We start from the raw sequence: 16,012 nt of genomic DNA, 5'->3' as shown, positions 1-16,012 counted from the left end.
TTTGCTCCTCTCCTTAAAAAAAAAAAAATATATATATATATATATTATAATAATAATAATAGTAATAGTAATAATTCCTCATTTATTTCCACAGTGCTCCATGAGCTTGTGGCCCGACAAGACGTGAAGGGTGCAATGTGGAATTTCAGACAGGAAATGTGGAATTTCAGACAGGAGCAGCGCAGCTCAGGGCTGTGCAGGAGCCACTGCTTTGCTTTCACCTCCAGAGAGGGAGGATATAAAACTAATTTATAGTTTCATCCAAAACTGCAGTGCCAGGACAAGGATTAACTGAAATAGGAGAAATCTGTGTGAGATGTACAGAGGAAGTTGCTCCCTGTGAGGGTGGGGAAACCCTGGCACAGGGTGTCCAGAGCATCCCTGGAGTGTCCAAGGCCAAGTTGGATGTGCTTGGAGCACCCTGGGGCAGTGGGAGGTGTTCCTGCCCATGGCAGGGGTGGGATGGGTTGGGATGGGATTTAAGGTCCCTTCCAACCCAAGCCATTCCAGGATTCTGTCACGTTTATAGGTAACAGGGGCATGCACACTAAATGGGTGTTCGGCTCCAAATTTGGAACCATTCTGGATTTTTCCGGTCTGACAGTTCCTCCTGAAGGCCTGGAGGATGCTTTGTGAGCAGTGTTTACTCCCAGTGGTGCTGGATAAGAGAGAATTGCTCTCAGCACGATTTCTGGATCTGTCTGTGCAAGGGCAGAGCGTTCCTCCTCCTGGGTTTATCCAGCTCCAGTCAGAGGATTCCTTGTAAAAATACAGATACTTTATAAATACTGATAAGATGGGAACAAAGTTCCTGTCAGAGTCAGAAATAAATACACTGAGGTGGATTTTTTTCAGCTTCATCTTCGCAGTCGGAATTGAAGCCCTGCAGCGTGTGAGGGCTGGCCAGAGCTGAAGCAGCGCTCAGATGGGTTTTTTTGCAAAGAATGGGACATAAAAAATCCCTTTGTACTCCCAAGACTTCTAGGTGCTGCGAGTTAGCTGCGTGTGAAGTTGTGCCTGGAGTCCAAGAGCCTCCTTTAGGATTCTCCCAGGGAGCCTGGCTGCTCTGCTCTGCTCTGCTCTGCTCTGCTCTGCTCTGCTCTGCTCTGCTCTCCTCTCCTCTCCTCTCCTCTCCTCTCCTCTCCTCTCCTCTCCTCTCCTCTCCTCTCCTCTCCTCTCCTCTCCTCTCCTCTCCTCTCCTCTCCTCTCCTCTCCTCTCCTCTCCTCTCCTCTCCCCAGCTTTGCTCCCACAACGTGCCAAGTGTAATTTCATTTTGGAGTGACAAGCAGCAGACAATTCCAGCTGCAGCTTTTAGAGTCTGACAGGTAGAAGAGAATCTCTGGGGTTCCTGCAAATCGCTTTAATAGCTGCAGCTCACAAAGAGCTTTGTGTGCCCGTTTTTGCTCCTGGCCAGCAGCTGCATCTCTGGTGTGAACGGGGCGTGAACTTTGCAAACCCTGCAGCGTGCCCCAGCCTGGTTTTCTGGGTGCTAAAATACAGGTCTCGTTAAATTCGCAGGAACCAGGGAAAGGCAGAACACAGAATCACCGAGGCTGGAAAAGCTCTCCAAGGGCATCGAGTCCGAGCTGTGCCCGATCCCCGCCTTGTCCCCAGCCCAGAGCTCTGAGTGCCAGGGATGGGCGCTCCAAACCTCCCTGGACACCTCCTTCCACCCTTCCCAGGAGGAAATTCCTCCTGCTGTCCCCACCCTGAGCCTCCCCCGGCCCAGCTCGAGGCTGTTGAGCCCCACCTTTAAATCCTCTGCTCTCTTTTCACAGCGTCGCAGCCCCCGGCTGGAGCTGAATTGCTTTCACTGCATTTAAGATAGAAACCCCAAAACCTGTTATAACAACGAGTTAAAATCATCAGCGACTAAGAGAGGAGGAGGAGGAAGCTTCTTCCTCGCACTGAAATCCCTGAACAAAACCTCTCCAGCAGCAGCAGAAGCAGGAAGCTGTGATGCGAATCACTGCCAGAATCCCCGCGCTCAGACACCGCGATTTCGCTTTTTGCTGCTCCGCGTGTGCGAGGAGTGGGAAGGGCAGAGAGGGGAGGAGTGGGAAGGGCAGAGAGGGGAGGAGTGGCGAGATAAAACAGGAGCGAGCTTTTGCCGGGTTTAGCTCTCTGCCATAGGCTCCGCTGCTGGATGCCCTCCGCAATTGGCTGCTCCGGCGGTGGCACCATCCGTGATGTCACCCTGGCAGCATCCACGCGGCTCTTCGGGGGATTTTTCTTTCCCCGGCACAGCATCTGAGAGAGGGAAAAGAGAGAAGAGCCATGCTCCAAGCGCTGCCTTCCCATCCCCGTGCGCGGATAAATCCCGGCAGCGCGCTCCGAGCGATGCTAATGGGAAATTAGCGGGGAGAAAATTGGATTTCAGCGCCTTGTGCACCGGAGTTATTTATGGGGTTGTAGGGGAGCAGGAGGAGAGCTGCCGGAAATCCTCGAGCTGCTGAATGCAGGATTGGGTCAGTCGGGAGCGTTTAGGAATAGATAAATGTAAGGAAAGGAGGAGACAAGGCAGAAAAGAAAAGGTTTCCTGCCAGCCCGCGCCTCTCGGAACTCTCTGACCGGGATTTGCGATGCTCAGTGCTCCGAACAAACGTGGGAACACGTGTTGTTTGCCCCAAAGCGCCTGCATGTCGCTGCTGCCGCACACACCTAGCTGAGCATCGCATTTGCATAATTGGTGTAATTGGTATAATTGGCACAGCCGCTGCCAGCCAAAACCACGCGCCCCGCACAGATTCCCCTTTTTCTGACCAGTTTATTTCGCCCTCCACCCCTTTCTGCCGAATTTGATCTCCTCCGAGTGTTCGGGATTTTGGCTTTTAATTGGGCTAGGAATAGGAATTGTGTGTTTGTTTTCCAGGATGAAGCCACTGACTCGATCCTGGCTGTAGGAAAGTGTTTGTGACTCAATGCTCGTCTGAAATACGGAAATACCAACGTGCTGTGGAGAGGTGTTAATGACCTCAGTTAAAAGCAAAGGGTTTCTATAATCCTTTCGTGTGATGATCCCAAATACCAAGGATATTTTTTTCCAAATTCTCAGTGTAGATGATTTTAGTGTCAGCCAGTTGCACGCCGGTGTGTGCTCTCTGGTGTGTGATTCATTTTGGATTATATGCTGTGTCTGTCTTAGCTTATAAAACCGGATTTAATGACCCGTGGAGCAATTACTGAGTTGTTATTCCTCTAGAAGGATATTCCTGCGAGACTCAAATGTGCGTGGAGCTCCGTGATTTCTGGTGGGCTGGTTTTCTGGGCCGTGTCTTGGGGAGAAAATGAGGTGATGGTCTTTAGTCTTAAATTACTGAGCTGCATGTGTCAGCATGCTGGGTCAGGGAGCGTATTTTTAATCTCTGTTTTCGATAAAATGAGTGTTTTGATAAAATTTCACCTTTATCTCCAGTACAACACCGTGTTTGTTCAGCGGGATCAGACAATTGCATCCTGCATGAGCTGTGCCATGAGAGTCAGGATCTGAAAATCCATGGAGTTGACATTGTGGAGCCCCACTGGAGAGCAGCGGGTCTGTGATATCGATTTATTGCTGTGAACCCAACTGGGATTGTGCCAAATTCTGCTGCATGGGAGAGGAGGAGCCTCAGACATCCCTGAGCACGGGCTGTGAGCGATTCCAAGCGGGATGAGTGACGCTGCCGTGTCCTGACCCTTCCTCTCTCAGTGCACACACAGAGCCTGGTGTAAAATCTGTCCTCATCAGCAAGGAAATGTTCATTGTTCTCCGGGCACCATCTCCTGTGGAGAGCGATGAAAACCCTTGGTGAGCCCCAAATGCAGCAGGGCAGTGAGGCAGGAGCCCAGTGATGATCTCTGGGTTGGACAGGATAACCGAAACCTCCTGGAGGCTTTTCCCAACACACCAGTGTAGATATCGCTTCGCCGGACTCCAGGATGGTGTGGATGAAATGTGGACCAGAGATCTCTGAAGCTGGGTTTTAGAAGATGAGGTTTATTATAGAGGATGTGAGGCCTTGCTTTGAGCTGCCAGGTGTAGCTCATGGCAAGGCCTAAGGAGTGGGGGTGCTGTAGATGTTTAAATATTCCTGTCAGCTCCTTTGGGTGCTGGAACGCCCCAGTGAGGTCACCCACTCTTCTCCAGGCTGGGCAATCCCAATTCTCTCAACCTTTCCTCACAGCAGAGCTGCTCCATCCCTCCAAGAGGAGGATGAGGAAATAAAGACAAATTAAAAAAGCAGAACCTCCTTCCTTTTCCCTGTCTCCTTGCCATGGAACCTCTCCAGGAAATCGGACGCACGGCCTCGCTGGAGGCAGCCGCACCGAGAGCTCATTAATTGCTGAGCACTTTTGAACGCCCTTGCTGTCAACACTTGAGGGTTTTTCCTGCCAGGATGGGCATCAGCGGATTTCTCCTGTGCCCCCTCCCTCGAACATCAGCATCTCCAGACCATGGAGCACTGGGCTGCTGTTGGAGTCCAGGGCATTCCTTTGGCTGCCCTGGAGGGTCAGGGACCTGGGCAGGGGGGTTTGGGACCCCAGCCCAGAGCTCAGAGAGACACTGGATTTGATTTCAGTCCATGGGAAAAACTTCCTACACTGAGAGAAGGTTTATAGGCCACAAGAACGTGAAAAATAGTAGTTTAGCTTATCACAGAATGTGAAAAATAGTAATTTTAGGTTCCTAGCATTGAAGTGAACAAGACGGAGAATCTGGGGCATTGTCTCCTTCTTCTCCTTCTCCTTCCCTCACTCCATTGCTGCATTGACGTGGCACAAAGTAGTTAGTGAGGATTGGGTCAGAGTAAAGATGACCTTTTTAGTAATAGTGATAGACATTGGTAAGAAATAGTAAACAAGAAATACGTAGTAATTAGTATAAAAGATAAGGACAGCCCAGCTCGGGGGGAGACGTGAGGAATCCATGCAGCTGCGAACATCTTGTCGGACTCCGAGAAAATTGTAAGATAAGAAACAATAAACGAAGTATGCAACACTGAAAAATCTAAACCTGAGAACTCTGTCTCTTCCTTCGGCTTGGCTCGGAGCTGTGCAGGGGAGCAAGGACCCTGAAACCACCTCAATGTTGGGGTAAGCCCCCGACAGGCTGCTCCCAGCTGTTATTCCTGGGATCACCCTCCCGGCTTGGCTGGGTCACAACCCCAGGATTCGGGAGCAGGCTGGCAGGAAGGCAGGAGCTGCCAGACCCGGGGTTTCCAAACATCTCGGATCCACCCAGTCTGGAACGCGCCGGCTCGCTGCTCCCTGACCAGACCTGTGTCTGGGGCTGGGCTCCTCCTGACTTTATCGACGCTCGGGTGTTAATTCGGGGCTGAAGGATAATTTTGTTCACAATTCCAATAAAATGATGGGGCGCTGAAGGTTTCAGAGCCTCCCCATCTCCTGCTGGGGCTCCGTGCCCGTGAGGCAGAGGAAGGAGGGCGCTGCAGAATGACTCAGAGCCTGGATGAATTGTTCTGGCAGGGCCTGACCTCGATGCATTCAGGTTTATTCAGGCAGAGCTGAACGAAATGGAATGCTCCGGAGCTCGGCGATGTTCTTTGCCCAAATTACAGTGAGGAATCTGATGTTTATGTTCCTTTAGCCAAGGCTTACTCCCTTCCTTCCTCCCAGGTGTTAAGGTTGGAGGGCTGTGCAGGTGCTGTTTTATCTGTCCACAAAAAAAACCACTTAAATTAAATTAAATTAAAACATGGAAGAAACCTGCATGTTTTCAGCATCCAGACAAAACACATGAACTTCAGCTGTTCACTGTGGAGTTCAGTAGAGAACATCAACTCCCAAAGCATTCTGGAAATATATTGTGAGGCGTGTAGAAGCCTTGGCAAGATGATTTTGGAGGTTCTTTAGGATTTCTCCTTCTCTTTCCCCACTAGAAATGAAACATTTGTCACTAAGATGGAAGAAATCCTTTTTTTTTCCTCACAGGGAGGATTTTTTTTTTTTTTTTCAGTTCTACAATAAAGGAAGACACTTTTTTTTTCCCCCCTCAGCAGTGAGGAGTAAATAGTGAAGCGTCCACAGCGGTTCCTCTTTTGGGATGACTTCCAAGGGTTTTGCTGCTGTGCTGAGTGACAGAGGGGCGGGCTAAGTTAAAGAGAGAACATAAAACAAGGCCAAGAAGCTTCAGTGGGCTAAAACAGGAGGAGAGGCGTCTGTGAAGGTCAGCACAGCAGCAGGAGACAGTCTGAGGAAAGAGCCAGGTGGGAACAGCAGACACTCCTGGAGCTCCGTCAGCAGTGGCTTCAGGAATTGCAGCAAATGATGATTTTGGGGATGTGTCCGGAGCGGGATCAGCCCGGCTGAGGGTGGGGATTGTCACCCCCGGAGCTGTGTGTCTGCACTTCCCACGGGGAGCACAAAGAGCTGCAGCCAAAGCGTGGAAATCAAACCGGTGGGAGCGCAGGGAGCTCAGCAGGGCTTGGTTTTGGTGGAGAAGGAGGTCCTCAGCCAGGGCAGATGAAGGAGGGCGGGCAGGGTGCAGCCGTGGCTGCCCCTGGATCCCTGCACTGCCCAAGGCCAGGCTGGACAGGGCTTGGAGCAGCCTGGAGTTGATTTTCTTGTCTTCTTCTCTTCGTGTTAGAGCTGGGATTGATACACAGTGGTCACAGCTTTGTGTTCGGACTCGGTGTTTGTTAATTCTTATCTATTTACAGTCTCATGAGCCGTGAGCTCTGACTAGCAAGTCAGAAAATGGAGGTAAAACGGAGCACCTCTAACTCTTCCCAAGGTCATTTAATCTCTAATCACCCAAAAACGAGGTGAAACCCATATTATTTATACTTCTGACCCAATAATGACCACCCAAGGCCCTCAATGGGGACCGTTTTCACCCAATTAGAAAAAAAACACCCAAAACCAAGAAGAAGAAGAAGAAGAGGAAGAAGAGGAAGAAGAGGAAGAAGAGGAAGAAGAAGAAGAGGAAGAAGAAGAAGAAGAAGAAGAAGAAGAAGAAGAAGAAAAAGAAAAAGAAAAAGAAAAAAAAAAAAAAGAAGAAGAAGAACGAAGAAGAAGAAGAAGAAGAAGAAGAAGAAGAAGAAGAAGAAGAAGAAGAAGAAGGACTCAGACAGCTCAAATCCTCCACATTGCCCCATATATTACTATCCACTAAAATCCCAAATCTAAATTTCCAGAATTCCAACAACCTGTCGCAGGGGAAGGTGTCCCCACCCACAGAAGGGCTGGCAGGGGATGAATTTAAGGTCGTTTCCCACCCAGAGCAATCTGTGACCCCACGATAACTGCATCCCCCAGCCTGGTCCTGGCTGGACACTAAAGGGCAGCCTGGCGAGGGACAAGTGGCAGCGAGGCCGAGTGTTTGTCCACGCAGCAGGGACAAAGCGTGGCCAGCAGCTCTCCCACCGGAGAGCCCCTGGCTGTGTCCAGGACATCACCGAAAAGAGGAGCTTTGAGACGCCCAGGAGGGCGCGGAGGGGACCCCGCCCGCGGTGGGAAGTGCGTAAGAGCGATCAAAAAGCCGTGTCCTTTTTGCAGAATTGATTAATTACTCTCATTTGATTCGGCGGCGCATTAAGCAGGGTTCGGCGCACTAAAAACTCATTAGCTGGGGCAATCGGGGACAGGCAGAAGGGAAGACGTGCAACCTGATTTTTCACAGGCGCCCTCGCGTCCACACAAAACGCCTTTGAATTCCCGAGGATGAATTCCCGAGGATGAATTCCCCCGTCCCGAACCCTGGAGGAGCAGCACGGCTAAACTGCTCCACCTAGGCCTGGCTGCCCCGCAGGGCTGACAGGACCCTGCCCTGGGAATTGTCGGGATTTTGACCCTGAAATCAAATTTTGCTTTAAAGCTGGCCGAAGAGTTGGGAATCCTCTCCACAGCCCCACGATGGGGCAGGTGCTGGAAGGTGCTGGAGAGAGTCCAGAGGAGGAGAAGTTTCAGCAGCCCCCTCCCCATTTCATGTGCAGCATTAACGAGTTCGGGAGCACGGGGTGAAATACCTGAGGCACACAAAATCATCTGCACCAGGATGAGCAGAGGGATGGAGCTCTGCTGGGGGAGCTGGGATTGCCCAGCCTGGAGAGGAGAAGCTTTGGGGTGACCTAACTGGGGACTTCCAACTGAGGGAACCTAAAAAAAACGATGGAGAGAAGTTTTCCAGGAGTGCCAGGACAGGGGGGAATGGCTTCCCACTGCCAGGGGGAAGGGTTAGGTGTGATATTGGGAAGGAATTCCTCCTCCCAGAGGAGCTGTGGCTGCTCCCGGATCCCTGGCAGTGCCCAAGGCCAGGTTGGGGCAGGCTGGGACAGTGGCAGGGAGGTGTCCCTGCCATGGCAGGGGTGGGGTGGGATGGATTTTAATGTCCTTTCCAACCCCAACCATTCCGTGATTCTGTGATGTAAATGGACACAAGTCCACAGCCCAGAATTGGAATAGGGTGCTGCCAAAGTTAATCTGGAGGTTCTGGCAGGGCAGTGGGTAATGCCAGAGCCCAAAATCTCCCTGAGAAAGCCACCTCAATCCCCATCGTCACCTTCATGGCCAGCAGGGCTCCACCTGGTGCAGCACCCACCAAACGGGAGCGGGATCCCTCTTGGAAATCTTTGCCTGGATCATCAGGAGCTGGGGTTGGTTGTCAACCTTGAATATTTCGTGGAGCTGTCAGGACCACTCCTGCTGGAACTGATGAGCTGCAGGTGATTTCAGTGGTGGCTCAGGGGGCTCTTTGCAGCCCTGACTCAGCGGTGCTGAAGGTGATTTTGGTGTTCGGGGTGCCGGGTGCAGAACCAGGGTGGGAAATGGTGGTTACTTATAGACCTCTCCTCGAGACACACGAACCACGGGATGAAACAACAGCGGCACCAAACCGAGCGTGAGAGCTGCTGGGGGCCAGAGCAGGGCCTGTGGAGGGGCGTGGGGAGGCAGGAGAGATGGATACAGAGAAATCTGCTGACAAATTGGCCCCTTCCCCTTCTCCCTTTCGGTTTAATTTGTGTTACTCCCTACACTGAACAACGGCGTGCCCGAGTGCCTGGAGATCCATCTACGGGTGGATTTTAATGTGGTTTTTTTTTTCAAGAGGTTCCCAGCGATTTTCGCCTTTGGTTCTAGTCTGTTAGGCCCCTGCAATGTGGCGTTTGCAAGAAGGAAGGATTACAGTGCAATTAAAATTCCTTGTCCTTTTTCTTTCTCCTTACTGGCGCTCCCGTGTGAGGAGTGGATTGTTGCTGTCTGGGAGATCCAATTAAAATTCGGCACTGAAAGCCTTAGAGGTGGCCTTTGCAACTCAGCACAGGTGGAGCAGGAGTGCTGCAGGACACCTCATTTATTTCACGCTCTTAAATCATTTCCACTTGCTATGACAATTAGAAATATCATAAACACGGATGGGAATAATTCCTTTGTTCGCAGTGCTGCAAATGCTGCCTGTACTATCCAAAAAAAAAAAAAGGGGGGGGATTAACCAAATCTAACTTGCTCTCCACGCAGAAGAATGCAGAGACCCTTCTCAGTATGCACGAACATTTTTACTGGGCTCTGATTCAATTCTCCCAGACAGTGCTGAAAATTTTAATCAGGTGTTATTTTTAACCGTGGCTCCAGAAAATAGCTGATTTCTAGGAGCAGGAGGGCGGCGAGCAGAAACTGAGCGCCGCTTTTGCTGCGTTTGTCTTCGTCTCCTCCTTTGGATTTTCCCACTGACACATCCAAGTTTTTCTCAACGTGTCTGTTTATCCCAGGCAGCCCCTGATGGATCTCTGCGAGTGATTTTGGGCTGGGCTGATGAGTGCTCAGCACCCTGAACCCACCCCGGTGCGAGTCCCTGTGCCAAACACCCCCCAGCCCTGGCAGGGGACCTGCTTGTATCCCTCAAACCTGACAAATCCTGAAAATCCCGCTCTTCCCCCTCCATAAAATCGGCACAAAGGGATTTCCCCTCCCCTCTCCTTCTCTAGACTGTGGAGATTTGAGCTCTGGGGCTGGGGCAGCACCAGCCATGCCCCAGTTTTAGTTCTGTCTCACCACCAGTGGACAGAGGGGTTGTGTCAGCTCCTGGGACATGGGCTGAGCCTAGAGGGCTCTGAAACCAACTTTGTGGCCAAAAAAACCAACTTTGTGGCCAAAAAAACCACCTCTGTGGCCAAAGAAACCAACTCTGTGGCCAAAGAAACCAACTCTGTGGCCAAACTGATGGAGCAGTGCATCCTCTCTGCTGCTTTTGTTGTTTCTGACAGGGATTTTTACAAGGCTTCACAAGTGATGCACATCCAAGGGCATTTCCCTCCGTTTTTTAATTCATTTATTTAACTGATTCGTTTAAGTCCAGCTGTCTGAGAGAGGAAATTCCTCAGTAGCAAGGAAAACAGGGCAAATCCGAGGCGAAGGCAGATTTCGGGAGAGGCTTGGCGATGGGTAACCAAGGCAACGCTGCCTCTTTTGAAATCAGTGCTGGCAGCAGCCCCCCGTGCGGCGCGCAGAGTGGCCAGCCCTGAAATTTGGGGGGGTCACGGTGAGGTTTCTGAGGCAGACAAAATCGTCAGGCAGGTTCTCAGGAAGCTGGGCCAGGTGGGGGTGGATGGTCTTTGCCCGTGGGGCCTCACAAGTGGTGGAAGAGGCTGGTTCTGCTAAGCCAGAAATGAAAATAGAGATTGCAAGATTATTTTTTTTTCTTTTTTTTCTCTCTTTTTTTTTTTTTTTTTTTTTTTTTTTTTTTTTTTTTTTTTGGCGAAAGTGGTCCCAGCCTGCTCTGTTTTCACGCTGTGAATCTGCGGTAGAGCTCAGACAGCAACTGTTTGTTAATAGAGGGGGGAAATGCAGCCCAAAGCCTTCCCCGAAGGAGAAAATTCCTCTGGGGCTGATTTTAATGGCTCGATTGGACATGGGGATAAACAGGAGGGAGGCACAAGGAGAGGTTTAAGCCATTTCTGCGTTCCCATCATCTGTTGAAAGCCCCGGGGGTGAACAGGTATTGTGGCTGCTTTAATTGACATTCACGCGGTGATGCTCCTGGGCTGGTCACGTCGTTCTTTTCACAGAACATCCCTTCAGCGTCTCTCCTGGCCAACACAAAGTTGTGATTTGGGGCTCTCAGGGAATGATCCGTGGAGCAGGGAGAGGATCTTGGATTTGTCAGAACTAGATTTTAGCTTTGGGGCTTCTTAAATTGCTCCGTGCTCCAGATTCCCCAGGGATTTCCCGTGTTTATGTGGGAATTGTGACCCCCGGGGCTGAACCCCCGACACTGAGCTCATTTCACACCAGCCCCATCCAGGAGCTGCTGAGGCCGTGTCAAACCCAGACTGAGGCAGAGTCCAGCTCTGCAGGAGCCTCGTTTGGAGGTTTGGAGCTGGTCTTGGATGCTGAGGACACCTGGTCACCCCCTGGTCATCCCTGGTCACCCCCTGGTCACCCCCTGGTCACCTCTGGTCACCCCTGGTCACTCCCTGGTCACTCCTGGTCACCTCTGGTCACCCCCTGGTCACCCCATGTCACCTACTGGTCACCTTCTGGTCACTCCTGGTCACCCCTGGTCACTCCTGGTCACCTCTGGTCACCCCCTGGTCACCCCCGGTCACTCCTGGTCACCCTCTGGTCACCCCCTGGTCACTCCTGGTCACCTCTGGTCACTCCTGGTCACCTCTGGTCACCCCCTGGTCACCCCATGTCACCTACTGGTCACCTTCTGGTCACTCCTGGTCACCCCTGGTCACTCCTGGTCACCTCTGGTCACCCCCTGGTCACCCCCTGGTCACCCCTGGTCACCCCCTGGTCACCCCCTGGTCACCCCCGGTCACTCCTGGTCACCCTCTGGTCACCCCCTGGTCACTCCTGGTCACCTCTGGTCACCCCCTGGTCACCTCTGATCACCCCTGGTCACCTCTGGTCACCCCCTGGTCACTCCTGGTCACCCCCTGGTCATCCCTGGTCACCCCTGGTCACTCCTGGTCACCCCCTGGTCACCTCTGATCACCCCTGGTCACCCCCGGTCACTCCTGGTCACGCTGCTGGCCAGAGGGATCACACCCCACCCTCAGCACTGCTCCAACCCGCTGGAAGTGGATGAATCCACAGCTGATGAAGAGCCTGGGAAAAGGCCTTAGGGGAGGGGGCTGTGCCCACTGAAGGTTTTATTGCCCGGTGGGGGTTTTTTGGTCACACAAAACGAACCCAATCTTTTCCCTCCTGCAGCCGGGGGTGAATTTTTTTTGGCCGCTTCAGCCCCTGGAGAGCGAGGGGATGCAGAGCTGAGCTTTGTCCTCGGGCGGGGCTGGTCTCAGGGCGGGTTCAGCTAAAACCCGGTGGTGACAGCGAGAATTCCGTGCAGGGCCGGGGATGTTGGAGCTGCCGGGACGGGCAGGGGATGTTGGAGCTGCCGGGATGGGCAGGGGGTGTTGGAGCTGTCGGGACGGGCCGGGGGTGTTGGAGCTGTCGGGACGGGGATGTTGGAGCTGCCGGGACGGGCCGGGGATGTTGGAGCTGCCGGGACGGGCAGGGGGTGTTGGAGCTGCCGGGCCGGGGGTGTTGGAGCTGCCGGGACGGGCAGAGGATGTTGGAGCTGTCGGGACGGGGATGTTGGAGCTGCCGGGACGGGCCGGGGGTGTTGGAGCTGCCGGGACGGGGATGTTGGAGCTGCCGGGACGGGGATGTTGGAGCTGTCGGGACGGGGGTGTTGGAGCTGTCGGGACGGAGATGTTGGAGCTGTCGGGACGGGGATGTTGGAGCTGTCGGGACGGAGATGTTGGAGCTGTCGGGACGGGGATGTTGGAGCTGTCGGGACGGGGGTGTTGGAGCTGTCGGGACGGGGATGTTGGAGCTGTCGGGACGGACAGGGGATGTTGGAGCTGTCGAGCCGGGCCGGGGATGTTGGAGCTGCCGGGACGGGCCGGGGGTGTTGGAGCTGCCGGGCCGGGGGTGTTGGAGCTGCCGGGACGGGGATGTTGGAGCTGTCGGGACGGGCAGGGGGTGTTGGAGCTGCCGGGACGGGGACGCCGAGCCGCGGGGGCTGCGGGAGCTCTCCGAGCCCCTCCCGAGCCTCCTCCTGCTGCCATTGCTATAGTAACTTTCTGCCTCCTGATTTTGTTCTGAATGGCTCGGGGAAAGCCTCGGTGCCGGCTCCAGCTGATGCCCTGCTGTTCCAAACATCCCCGAGGCTCGCTTTCCCTTTTAACCCCTGCGTGCGCGGCGCTTTTTCAGCCCTGGGGCTCCTTTGTGAGCTTGGGCTCTCTCTCCCTTTGTCTCTGCGCGCTCCGCTGAGAACCGTGGCACACAAAGAGGGGGAATTGGGGAGCTTTGTCCGGTCGGAATTTCACAGGAGGGAATGCTGGTGGGCATTCTGGGGAGGCAGCAGCTCAGGGAGGTGGGTTTTTATATTGCAGGATGCGCTGGAGGCAGTAGGTTCAGCAGCGCTCTGAAAGCTGAATTTGCGCTCTTTTATCGCCGTGCTGGCGTCCCCTCTCCAGACACAACGCAGCTTTTTTCCTTCTGCCCCTCCGGGAGCTGCTGCTGCCGTGGAAAACGCCGCAGAGCAGGGGCTGGGTCTGTCCTGGGAGCACCCCGGGAGCGCAGGGTGGATGTTCCCCGTGCCGTTTGCCAGGTTTGTTCGGGTTAAAGGAGGAGAAGCTCCCCCAGAACTGGGGGAAGGAGCTCAGGAATTGGCACTGATGCTCTTTGTTTAGGACAGACCACAAATAACCCCAAAACGAGCTAAGGGCTGCACAGGCACAGGGACTCCCAGAAGAGAGTCACAGCTGGGAGACTGAATCATCTCCAAGGAGATTTCCAGCGACCACGTTCCTGGTGTTCTCATAAGAATCAAACCCAGCTTCCCACCTTAATTAATTATTCCTAGAGATTGGTGGCTGGTTCCTCCCAGCACCCTGCAATTCACCCTCAGTCAGAGCATCTCTCCTCCCAGACGTGATCATTTATCCCCTGCCCAATGTGCTGCTGGAACATTCTTCGACATTTCACTTAGTTTCTGCTGCTGTTTGTTAGAGTTAGAGAGTGGGAATGTGTTTTGGGCTCAGGGAGCGTGTCCTGCCTTGAGATACGAGACAGATACGCCGAAAATGATGTGCTTTAAAATCCTGCTGCACCAAATTGGCTGCACTCCCATGGGTTTTCTGATATTCCAGGTAATTCTGTGGGTGCTGAGTTGTGCACATGCTCTTACTGGTAAATAGCTGCTGGCTTTAACACCAGTATTTCTTAAATCTGGCTTTTGAGATGCTGATTAATTAGTGCAAAATGCAGTAGACATCTTAAGTCTTTGTCTTTAATCCCCACACCTAATGTTCTACCCACTAAAGATATAATGAATTAAAAGATCAATGTGTCGATTTACTCAAGTTATCAAAATTTCTATAAAATATTTATTCAAATTATATTTGCAGGTAATTAAGCGATCCTCAAAGTGCAGCTCTTAATTTTGAAGCCAGAGCTTTCACTGCAAACATTTCCTTTGATCCTACAAAAGCACAACTCAACCTGCTTGGCCTCTAGAGGAGATGTTCCACTATCAGATGGAAACATGAAATTTTACACTTTGATTCACTCCGTTTTATTTAACAAATTGTTTCGTGCTGACCTCACATCTTTAAAACAAAATCCCAGCACACCAGGCCGGGAGTGGCTGCTTTGCACAGAACGTAACAGAAATTCTGCAATGGGAATTCTCCTGGTGCTGCTCCGCTCCAAGAGTTACAGGTACTCTATACTTTCATTCCAAGGTGTGTTTGGGGTGATTTTAGCAGATTTTTCCATGTGTAAAGCAACATGCTGAAGGGAATGCAACTGGTACTCTTTTTGAAACGCTGCTACCGAGTTTATGGGATGCTGAAGCAGTTCCTGGATGCTCCCATCCTCGCCGTGGCCAGTTCCAAGCGCTCCAGCTCGGCAGCGACGGGACCTCGGGGATGCCTGCTCTGTCAGCAGTGCCTTCTGCAGGGCTGTGGAGAGGAAAAAGCAGAGTCCAGGCAGGAGTTAACCCTCCGGGTGATCTGTGAGGCAAACAGATCTCCGAAATAAAGGCTTGTAATGCAGTTTAATAAGATTAGATTTATTTAATAAGTGCACGATGAGGACGCTGGTTCATGGCAGCAGCAGCAGCGCCCCAGACTTTGTGCAGAGCAGCACAAAGAGATCTGAGCCCCCAGGGCTGTCGGTTCAGTGCCTTTTCTTCCCACTGATGTTATTCCTGCCGGGAAAGAGGGGCTGGAAACTGTGGGGGCAGAGCAGCGGTGGAGGAGGATCCCCAAACAGGGCCCAGGGTCTCGCTCTGTCCCAGGCTGTTGCAGTGGCTGGAGGTGAATTTGAATTTCTATGCCTCATTTCCCATGTGGACAGGCAGGCCAATAATGCTGCCTTTGTCTGTGGGACTGTTTAAAACGTGACGAGATGAGATTTCCAGAAATGACAAATGGCCCTGGGGGCCGTGTGCGAGCGCTGGGGCGAAGGCTCTGCACCAGGACCTGGGCTCTCCCTCTGGGCAGCGCCAGCGTCTCCAGCTGTGCCAGGGAAACGAGGAACCTGGGCAGGGCAGAGACAGCCCGGGCACATCGCTGCTCGGAACCCAGGCTCCAAACTTCTCCTGAGCTTTATTTTAAAATCCAGCTGTGCTAGGGAAATGAGGAACCCGGGCAGGGCAGAGACAGCTCGGGCACATTGCTGCTCAGAACCGAGGCTCCAAACTTCTCCCGAGCTTTATTTTAAAATCCAGCTGTGCCAGGGAAATGAGGATCCCAGGCAGGGCAGAGACAGCCCGGGCACATCGCTGCTCGGAACCCAGGCTCCAAACTTCTCCTGAGTTTATTTTAAAATCCAGCTGTGCCAGGGAAACGAGGATCCTGGGCAGGGCAGAGACAGCCTGGGCACATCGCTGCTCGGAACCCAGGCTCCAAACTTCTCCCGAGCTTTATTTTAAAATTCAGCGGCACCAAGGCGTCTTTCCAGTTAGCACCCAGTCACCGCAGGTGGAGAGGAGAGGAACTTTTGTGAGAACAAGGGAGAAAAGGGAACTTTTCCTTTTGAGGGAAGGGTTTA

This window comes from Hirundo rustica, chromosome 28 (assembly GCF_015227805.2).
Source record: "Hirundo rustica isolate bHirRus1 chromosome 28, bHirRus1.pri.v3, whole genome shotgun sequence".
Lineage (NCBI taxonomy): Eukaryota > Metazoa > Chordata > Aves > Passeriformes > Hirundinidae > Hirundo > Hirundo rustica.
This window is presented reverse-complemented; position numbering follows the sequence as displayed.